The sequence below is a fragment of the Chrysochloris asiatica genome, unplaced genomic scaffold, assembly GCF_000296735.1.
Source record: "Chrysochloris asiatica unplaced genomic scaffold, ChrAsi1.0 scaffold00025, whole genome shotgun sequence".
Lineage (NCBI taxonomy): Eukaryota > Metazoa > Chordata > Mammalia > Afrosoricida > Chrysochloridae > Chrysochloris > Chrysochloris asiatica.
In genome coordinates this window covers 6,201,824-6,212,059 of record NW_006408543.1, presented here as the reverse complement: position 1 = coordinate 6,212,059, position 10,236 = coordinate 6,201,824, and positions in this window count along the sequence as shown.

Genomic DNA, 10,236 nt, shown 5'->3' with positions numbered 1-10,236 from the left:
TCGAAACTACCAGCTGTTCTGCGGGAGAAAGATGAGGCTTTCTGCTCCCGTAAAGATTTACAGCCTTGGAAACCCTGTACAGGGTCGCTATGAGTCTGAACTGACTCCACGACACATCACAACAACAACATAGAATTTTGTTACATCTGTGGGAAGAGATGGTGTAAAAACTCAAAATCACCAGTCAAAACTAGAGCAAGGACAAACTGTGTAACAGACCATCAATTGCACATATGCAAGTTCAGTCTGAAGCTGAAAAAAATTAAACCAAGTCCATGAGAGCCAAAGCATACCTTTGAATATATACCACCTGGGTTTAGAGATCATCTCAGGAACAGAGTTGAAACAGTAGACATTAATAACCAAAGAGCAGAAGAGTTGTGGGATGACCTCAGTGATACCATACAGGAAGAAAGCAAAAGGTCATTAAAAACACAGGAAAGAAGCAAAAGATGTCTCTTGTGACCAAAAATGTCACAAGAGACTGAAAATTGTTCTTAAGCATAGAGCAGTTAATGCGACTGGAAGAAATGAGGAAGTCAAAGAATTGAACTAAAAATTTCAAAGGGCAGCTTGAGAAGACAAAGTCAAGTTTTCTAATGAAATGTGAAAAGTCTTACAGTTAGAAAACTAAGACAAGAACATACTCAGCATTTCTCAAGCTGAAAAGACAAAAGAAAAATTCTAATTTCGACTTGCAATACAGAAGGGTTCTATGGGCACAATATTGAATGATGTAGAAAGCATCAAAAGATGGAAGGTGTACAAAGAGTCACTTTATCTAAAAGAAATGATCAATGCTCCATCATCTTAAGAAGTATCATATGATCAAGAAGTGTTAGTACTGAGGGAAGAAGTCCAAACTGCACTGAAAGGCATTGGCAAAAATCAAGGATACAGGAAGTGACAGAATGAAAACTGAAATCATTCAACACTGATACAGCACTAGATATGCTGACTCTCCTATGCCAAGTAATTTGGAAGACAGCTACCTAGCCAAGTGATTGGAAGAGACTCATGTTTGTGTCATGAGGTGACTCAACAGAATGTTGAAATCATCAGCAAAATCACTAATATCACATGCAAGTAAAAGTTTGCTGAAGATAATTTAAAACTGGCTGTAGCAATATATCCACAGAGAACTGCCAGAGGTTCAAGCTGTGTTCAGATGAGGATATGGAACTTGGGATATCATTGTTGATGTCAAATGAATCTTGGCTGAAAGCAGACAGCACCAGAATGATGTTTACTTGTGCTTTACTTACCATGCAAAGCCTTTTTTTAAGAAAAGTTTTTATTGTAAATTGAGTGATAGTTTACATGGGAGAGCATCAGCTTTACATTCATCTTATCATTTTCATTTCATTGCAATGATTACAATTCCCTCCATGCGTCATCAATCAACAGCATTGGCTTCTAACCCTTCTGTTTTTTTGGGGGGATGTACACCGAATCACTCAGGAATATATAAGCATTCAAACAACCAAAGAGTATACCCTGCACGCCAGACCCCTGGCCCCCATCACACAGCCCTTCTCCCTCCTTGCATCTAGAGTCCCCAGCCACTCCGTTGCTCCATCATCATCTCTGCCTACATGCCTGGTGTCGCTGCTTCTCTGGATAGGGTCCCACACTCTACTCTTCTCCCTTGATGGTCCCAGGGTCCTCTGCTCCTGGACTGCAAGATGAACCACTCCCCTCCTTTTGTTACAAAATGCCTACCTTTACATTTATGCAAAGGCTTTTCACTGTGTGGAACATGACAAGTTACAGATAACACTGTGAAGAATGGGTTTTCCAGAACACTTAATTATGCTCATGAGGAACCTGTATAAGTGGCAATTGTTCAAACAGGACAAGGGGGTACTGAATGGTTTAAAATCAGGAAAGGGATGTGAGAGAATTGCGTTCTTTCACCATACTTATTCTATCTGTATGTTGAGCAAATAATTCGAGAAGCTGAATTATATAAAGAAGAACGTGGCATCGGGATGAAGGAAGACTCATTAGCAACTGCTATATGCAGAGTCCTGTTGTGGTACCATAGGATAAGTACTGGACCACAAGGCCAGTTTTAACTGCAATGTTGGTTCAAACTCACCAATCTCTCCTTGGAAACCGTACACAAGATCACTATGGATTGGATTTGACTTGAAAACACTTAACAAGTAGCAACAACATTATGCAGAGGATAAAATCTTGCTTGCTAGAAGTAAAGACGACTCAAAATACTTACTAATGAAGATCGAAGTCCATACCCCTCAGTATGGGTTGCACCTCACTGTAAAGAAAACAAAAATCCTGACCACTGGACCAATCAATAATATCATCTACAAATGGAGAAAAGATTGAAGTTGTCAATGACTTACTTCATTTTGCTTGGATTCATAAACAACATTCATGCAACCAGTAGTCAAGATATTACATTAGGCAAACATGCTGCACAACAAGTGTTCATGAGCAAAGATAACAGTTGGATGACTAAGGTGAACCTGACCCAAGCCATGGCATTTTCAATGACCTCATATGCATGTGAAAGTTGGCCAATGAACAAAGAAGATCACAGAAGAATTGATTCATTTGCGTTATAGTGCTGGAGAAGAATGTTGAAAAACACCATGAACTGCCAGAAAACAAACAAGTCTGCATTAGAAGAAGCACATCCAGAATGCTCCTTAGAAGAGTGGCCGGCTATACATTGTCTTTCCTATTTTCAGACACATTATCAGGAGAGGCCAGACCCTGAACATCATACTTGGTAAAGTGGTGGTTCTTCAAAAAAGAGGAAGACCCCCAGTGAGATGGATTGGTACAGGGGCAGCAGCAATGGGTTCAAGTGTAACAAGAACTAAGAGGGTGATGCGGGGCCAGGCAAAGTTTTGTTGTGTTGTGCATAGGGTCGCTGTGAGCCAGAGCAGCCTGGACAGCACCTAAGAGCAACAATACCAACCTCATAATGTTTTAGCCCACTGTTGCATCCACTGTGTCTGTCTGTTCATTGATGTCTTTCCTCTTTTTATCTGACCCTCTAATTTCCCAATCATGCTGTCCTTCTCCTGAGACTGGACCCTCTTGATAATATGCCCAAAGTAAATGAAACAAAATCTTGCTATCCTAGCTTCTAAAGAGTGTTCTGGCTGCAATTCCCGCAAAATAAATTTGTTTGTTCTTGTGGTAGTTCATAGTATATTCAATATTCCTCAGCAACACAATTCAAATGCACCAATTCTTCTTCTGTCTTCCTTTTTCATTGTCTTCCTTTCAAATGCACATAAAACAAGGGGAAAAGACTGTGGCTTGAATCAAACACACTTTTGTCAAAATAGCACGTTTGCTTTTTAACACTTTAGAGACACCTTTTGCAGCAGATTTTCCCAATGGAATATATGGTTTTATTTCTTAACATATGTGTCCATGGACATTGTCTGTGGATTCAAGTGAAATACAATGTCCCACAACGTATTTTCTCTGTATGTCACAGTGTTAACGATTGGTCCAGTTTTTTTTTATTTATGTTGAGGTGCAATTCTTATTGAAGGATACAATCCACCTTGGTGACCTGCTGGACTTTGAAAGGCTGGTGATGTGGGTTTGAACATCAAAACAACACCCAAGTTACCACAATCATAAGTGCAACTGACCGATGGGAAATAAATATTTACCACAAATAAAAAATTAAATACATATTCATTACGGGAAATTTGAAAATATGAGGAAGATTAAAATGCTTACAAACACCTCTTATACTGTCATCCATGGGTTAGCCATACATATATACAGCCTGAGATTGGAATCTGGGTCTTATCACTGATTCTGATGAATCTCTGGCCTTGGCCACTCCCATCTGGAACAGGTGCCTGCTGGGATAGCCTACCTTTTCTCAGAGGTGTGTGTTAGGGACGGAGAGGAGAACTGCTCTCTGGTCTGTGTCAGAAGGCTGGAGTTTACATACCAGCTCTGGGATTCCCCATCTCTATGGCTCCAGGCATTGTTTCTAACCTTCCCAAACAGCAAGTCCCCTGATCTGAAATGGGGTTAATACCCACTACAGAGAATTGTGAAAATCTGCAGGAGAATAGCATCAAGTACTTTGTAAACCCAGCTTTTACCACATAAATGTGGTTAATATTATCCCTCCCAGGCCTTTTGGCTCCAGCCAGAGAGAAAACACACACACACACACACACACACACACACACACTTTTTTGCATTCTTTATTTCAGATCTCTGTTCTTACTGACCTTTCTGCTAAGTGACCTTTTTTTTTTCTTTACAGGGAGGCCTGAGTTTCAATGTTGCTTCTTCTACAGTAGCCTACGTGGGCTGTGGGAAGCTCAGGAAGGATCTGGGGCAAGGGGCCTGAGCTCTGGATTGCGCAGGACTCTGGATTCACCTTCACTCACTGTGAGGTTGCACACCAGCTCTAAGCCTTCCGGCTTTACTCTGTCATTCATACCCTCCTTCACTCCTCCACCGCCCCCTCACTCCCCCACCCCCTCCTTCACTGACTCATCTCACCCATCCCTCATTCATTTACTGACCCATCTCTCCTTCACTCACCCATCATTCATTGACTCACTCATTCTACACATGGTTTGGATTGCATCCATTGTTGTTAGTTGATATCAAGTCTGTTCCATTTATAATGATCCCATGTACAAACTAAGGAGACCTTGTCCGGTTCTGCACATCTTCACATCCGTTTATTTGTGTGAGTTCATTGCTGTGTATTTGGAATGCATTCCAACCCAGGGAACCCATTTTTCAGCTTTATGTTGGAAATTGTTCTGTGTTAGTCCATAGGGTCTATGAAGGCTGATTTTCAGAAGAGTTCCAGTCTTTTCTTTATAGTCCCACATAGTCTAGGAGCTCTCCTCATACCTGTCCACCAGGGTGACTCTGCTGATATTTGAAATAGCTTCCAGCAACATAACAATATGTCTCTTGAGGTACACTGAAAGTGCTTCTCCTGTACACTGGGACTCCAAAACTGTCCCAGTTACTCAAGGATGTCCGTCCCCTCTGTCTTATGACTCTGTCCCTCGGGCAGTCTGTAACATTCTTGAAATCCCCGATTTAATCCTTACAACCAAGTCGGAAACATTTGGCCACCGGGGCTGCTTGGTGTGTTGGGTCTGGAGTAATTGAAGGATTAGATCTGCACATTTACTAGGAAGGGTGTGTGCCTGTGTGTTTACTCTTCTCACTGCAAGTAACAAGTTCAATATTAATCTTCATTTCTAGGGAAATAATTAGTGTTAAGTGAACTGTGATTTCTATCTCTAGTTATTTCTCATGTGCTAATTTAAGCAGCAAGGAAAACGCTCTGTGTTGGCTGAATGCAGAACTACAGAGACATAGGCAAACAGAAGAAGAAAGGCAGTAAGGGGTGGGGAGAGACACAGACCACCCATTCAACAGGGGATAGAATTCCAGCATGCCAAGAGTCCCCAGCTGTAGGGAAAATTGTTGTTCCTGTCACAGGCCCCTCTAAGTGGGACCAGCCCACCCATGGACTTGTGTACTGGAACTGGAGAAAGAAGGGGAGAAAAAGCAAAATCCCAGCCTTGGGCATGACCTCTTGCTTTTGGAATCCCTGGAGGCTTCTTTGCTCTCAAACTGCAGCTCCAATGTGCCCTCCTGGCTCTCCAGCCCACTTCGAGTCTCAGTCTAGGAGCTGGATTCTTCTTACTTGCATCTTGGGCTGGAAACCTGCCTGAAACCAATTTTTCCTTGATCTTAGCTCTCTCCTCTCTAGCATTCATCTTTGTTTACCATCCTTTCTTGATGCAGCTCCTAGAAATGGCCTGTTTCATGGGATCTTCTTCTGTGACTCTCTGACTCTCTTCCACCCCACTCATGGTATTGTTGTTTGTTAGATACCAATGAATCAGTTACAACTCATGTAATCCCATGTACCATAGAATGAAACACTGCCCAGTCCTATGTCATCCTTACAAGCGTTGCTCTGTTTGAACCCATTGTTGTAGCCATTGTGTCAATCCATCTCGGTGAGGGTTTTCTCTTTTTTGCTGACTCTGTACTTTATCAGAACCCTGGTGTGATGCTTTAGGATAAGCACTGACCCGTAACTGTAAGATTGGTAGTTGAAACCAGGTGCTCTTGGAAACTTTATACAGGATCATTATGAGTCAGAACACAACAGCTACTTTCCCAATCATGTTATCCTTCTCCATTGACTGGTCCCTCCTGATAACATGTATGAAGTATGAGAGACAAAATCTTTCCACATTTCTTTCTAGGGTGCATTCTGGCTGTACTTTTTCCAACAAAACTTTGTTTGCTTTTCTAGCATGCCATGATATATTTAATATTCTCTGCCAACACCATAATTCACAATTCATGATAAACATTTTGATTGGCATGGTCATTGATTGACAGTTCTCCAAATGCCAAAGGCTTCATATATGGGGTGCCTTTTAATCCTCCTTATTCCCCATTTTACAGATGAGACTATCAAGTCTTTGAAAGGAAGTCTGGCCCACCCACATGGGAGGACTGGGGTTGGAATTTAGATCTGTTTGACTTCAAATCCCATGCTCTTAATCATTGTTTGTATTGAATAAAAATGAAGGCGATTTATGATAAGATCCTAACATTGGCACTGAGAAGCATGGTGTGGGGAGGGGTATAGGCGGAAGGAGGAAGCATCCTAAACCATGGAATTTAAGTAGGAGGGTAAAGCAATATTAATCCATCCACATGCATGTGTTCATTTATCCATTGAAAAAGTGCCTCCATTCCTGGCTGGGAACCCTTGGATCCATTGTTTAACTTCTCTATGTTTAGCCTTTCTTACTTACTGCATATGGGCAACAACAACAGGGATGATTTCATTGAGTTGCTGTAAACATTAAAGGACTGGATACCTGTGAAGCATGGAGCGTATAATTCTAATGGCACCTCTTATTGCAATAGTGCATTTATTTATTCACTCTCATTCATGCATTTACACACGAATCGTCAGGGGACACCTGCTTTGTGCTAACCTTAAGAAACTCTTTTTCTCATAACCTAAAGACATGGCTACATAGAATTTGGTGTAGAAATAATGGTGATGTAATGGAGCGGGTGGGGCTTAACTAACTAGAGAGGTCAGGGATGGTGTTCTGGAAGAGAAGACTGGGAGGCCATGCTTAGTTGAAGAAGAGAAACAACATTGGTCCTGAAGGTAGAAATCACACATTTGAATGTGTGGAATAGGCAATAACATGGCACCCTTGAGTGATGGCACACAGTTGAATGTGAAGGACTGAAGGCACATGTAAGGAGCTCAGGATGAGACTGGCATCTCCACTGTGAGCTTGCATGCATGATTTGTTGTCTTTAATGAAATGACAAAGGACACAACACGATGGAAGATGGATGAAGCAGAAGGGCTTGTCTCTTGTTCCTGTGTCAGGGCAGTAGGCATGTCCCTCCCCATGGAGGTCAAACCAAGAGGACACACTCTAGGCTCAGTCTTCCGGAGGCAGTCTGAGGGACTGGCCAGAGAGTGTAGGTCCCCAGAGCATCTTCTAGTTGTTGGTGTGATGTTTCTATAAGACAGATGGAGTGACTACGGACAAAGGGGTGGTTGGTGGTGGGCATGTCAGATGTCCACATGCATAGACAGGTGCTTTGGGCTCAGCAAAAACTCAACCATTGTTGGTTTTCATTTTCAGATGAAAGTGTGTGGTGTTATGTGTATTGAGTGAATGTGGTGTTTGTGTGTGCATGAGAGTTTGTGATAGGCAGACTCAACCAAACCAAATCAGTTGCTGTTGAGTTGATTCTGACTCATGGTGACCCATGTGTATCAAAGAGTAGAACTACACTCCCTGGAGTTTTAAAGGCTGTGTTTTTCTGAAGTCGATTCCTTCTCTTCCTGCTGAGATGCTCCTGAGTCTCCACTCTTTTAAGTAGCAGCTGAGCACACTGTATCACCCAGAGACTCCAATAGTCAGAATATTTTTAGTATTGTTGCTCTTGTGTGCCAACAAGTTGGTTCCAATTCATAACAACCCTGTATAGGATTTCTGAAAATTATTAGTATTTGAACTGCTGATCTTGTGGTTAGCAGTCCAGTGCTTACATTACAATGCCACACCAGGTTTCAATAGGCAGAATAAGTGTCCTCAAATATGTTCACACCCTAAGTCTTAGAGCTTGTGACTTTTTGTTGTTAAGTATCATGGAATCAATTCCGACTCATAGTGACCCTGCATAGGGTTTCCAAGGCTATAAATCTTTACTGGAGCAGAACGCCTCATCTTGCTCCCACGGAACTACTGGTAGTTTCGAACTACTGACCTTGAGGTTGGTAGCCCGACTCGTAACCACTATGCTACCAGAGCTCCTTTGTAGCTTGTGACTAAATTACTTTAAATGGCAAAGAGGAGCTATGGGTAGAGATGGAAATAAGGTTGTTGATCCACTGACTTAAATATAGGAAGATGACCCTGAGTTGTCCTTGTGGGCCCAGTGTAAGCACAGGATCTCTAATTGTGGATGAGGTGGGGTGGGCAGGGGAGAAAATCTGAAGGAGGCTCTGTGAGGAGGACTGTACTTGGCATTGTTGACTTTGAAGATGGACGAGGGGCCATAGCCAAGGAATGAGGGTAGCCTCTGTGGTTTTTAGGTGCTGTGTAGTTGATTGTGACTCACAGCGATCCTGTATGACAGAATAGAATTATCTCATAGGGTTTTCTAGATAGTCATCTTTATGGGAGGTTGCCAGATCATTCTCCTTTGGAACCTCTTGGTGGGCTATAACCAGCAACCTTTCAGTGTGCAGCCAAGCACTTAACTGCTGTGTTACCAGGGTCGCCTCAGGAACCTGCAAAAGGTAAGGAGTGAATTCCATCCTGGATCCTCCTCACATGAGATCTGCATCTGACCTCTGACCAGCAGGGCTATGAGAGAACATGTCTGTGTTATTTGAAGCCATTAAGTTTTGCTGCCACCATTCACCTGTCACTTTGTCATATTGTGGTGGTTTATGAATTTCTGTGATTCTGGAAGCTATGCCACGGGTATTTTAAATACCAGCAGGGTCACTCATGGTGGACAGGTTTCAGATGAGCTGCCAGATGAAGACAGACTAAGAAGAAAGAACTAATTCTGGATATTTAGTCATTAAAAACCTTATGAATAGCAGAGAAACACTGTCAGATACAGCGCCAGAAAATGAGTCCCTCAGGTGGGAAAGTACTCAAAATGTGACTGGGGAAGAGCTGCCTTCTCAAAGTAGAATTGAATGTGATGATGCAAATGGAGTAAAGCCCTTGGGACCTTCATTTGCTGAAGGGGCACAACTCAAAATGAAGAGAAACAGCTGTAAACATCCATTAATAATCAGAACATGGAATGCATGAAGTATGGATCTAGGAAAACTGGAGATTGTCAAAAATGAAATGGAATGTATAAACATCAGTATCTTAGGCATTAGTGAGCTGAAATGGACTGGTATTGGCCATTTTGAATCTGACAATCACATGGATTACTATGCCGGGACTGACTAATTGAAGAGAAATGGCATCACATTCATTATCAAAAAGAACATATCAGTATCTGTCACAAGGTGCAATGTTGTCTGTGATAGGATAATATCCATGCTCCTATAGGGAAGACCAGTTAATACCACTATTACCCAAATTTATGCAGCAGCCACTAAAGCCAATGAGGATGAAATCAAAGAATTCTACCAATTTCTTCAATGTGAAATTGATCAAACATGCAATCAAGATATATTGATAATCACTGGTGATTGGAATGCAAAGGTCGGAAACAAAGCAGAAAGATCAGTAGTTGGAAATTATAGCCTTGGTGATAGAAATGATGCTAGAGACCACATAATAGAATTCTGCAAAACCAATCATTTGTTCATTTCAAATACCTTTTTTAAACAGTATAAGAGACGACTATACACATGGACCTTGCCAGATGGAATATACAAAAATCAAGTTGACTACGTCTGTGGAACGAGATGGTGTAAAAGCTCCATGTCATCAGCCAAAACAAGGCCAGGGGCAGATTTTGGAACAGACCACCAATTGCTCATATACAATTTCAGACTGAAGCTGATGAAAGTGAAAACAAGTCCACGAAAGTCAAAATATGACCTTGAATATATCCCAACTGAATTCAGAGATCATCTTGAGAGCAAATATTATACATTGACCCTAAACACAGAAGACCAGAAGAGTTATGGGATGACATCAAGAACATCATACA